This window comes from Penaeus monodon, chromosome 35, assembly GCF_015228065.2.
Source record: "Penaeus monodon isolate SGIC_2016 chromosome 35, NSTDA_Pmon_1, whole genome shotgun sequence".
Taxonomy (NCBI): Eukaryota; Metazoa; Arthropoda; class Malacostraca; order Decapoda; family Penaeidae; genus Penaeus; species Penaeus monodon.
The window spans coordinates 35092887-35094033 of NC_051420.1; positions in this window are offsets into that span (position 1 = coordinate 35092887).

Sequence of the window (1147 nt, forward strand, 5' to 3'; positions counted from 1 at the left end):
ATACATAATATGTATATAATATATTATAATTATATTTTTATATAATATTATATAATATATTTTTTAATATACTATTACATATCATACAGACATGTGATGTGTGTGTGTTATTCAAAATGTGTGGTATGTATGTATCATACACAACACACACACACACACACATACACACCACATCACACACACACACACTAGTCGTCACAACTACAACACACACCTACACACACAATATTATTATAAATTTTATATATATATATATATATATATATATAAAATTTAAAAAATATATAATATATTGTTGGTGTGTATATTTAATCCATATATTATATATTTATATTATATATTATATATTTTTATTATTAATATATTATATAAATAGATAGACAGATAGTTTGGGTACCACACACACCCTATCTTTATAACCTAAACTATATAAAACCCTACATCATGCACTTCTATACAATACATTATATTAGTTTAATTTTTAAATGTTTATGATTTCATATTTCCTTTCAAAATCTGTTTGACAGTATTAAAATAAACTAATTTTTTTTTTTTCCCATCCGTATATTGTTTTGTTTGTTGAATAAATGTAATGCAATCCTTTTCTATTTTTGAACATTTTTGTACAGAAAGTGAAATGGAAGATTCCCCCTTTAGAATAGACTGTAACAGTTATTACTGTAATTCTATTATTTTCCCTTGTAACCCTCCTGTGGTGGTTAGAGGGTAAGATGTGAATCTCACAGGTAGTCATATTTTTAGAATTATGATTGTAGGTTTTTTTAATTTTTAATGATATCTCCTGATACTGGGGCCACTGATGACATAGATGGGGCCCACACCATCTCCTTTTGCCCATTAATTCTCTCTTTCTCTTGACATAAAGTTCACTGATTTGATTTGCGGGGTGAATAAAACTGTAAATTCCAGGTTGTGTTTTATTTTTTTTTGATATATATTCTTTTTTCTTTTTTTTCTATTTTTACCATAACCTTTATACTGTACATTCAGCACTTGCAGGAAGTTGTACAAATTATTTCTTCTATACAATCTGTGCCTTTTACATCAGCATGTCATTCTGAGAGGTTTTCTTTGTCACTTATTAGTGAAGACACATTTGAAATCCAGAGTTAAGTTAAGTAGTTCA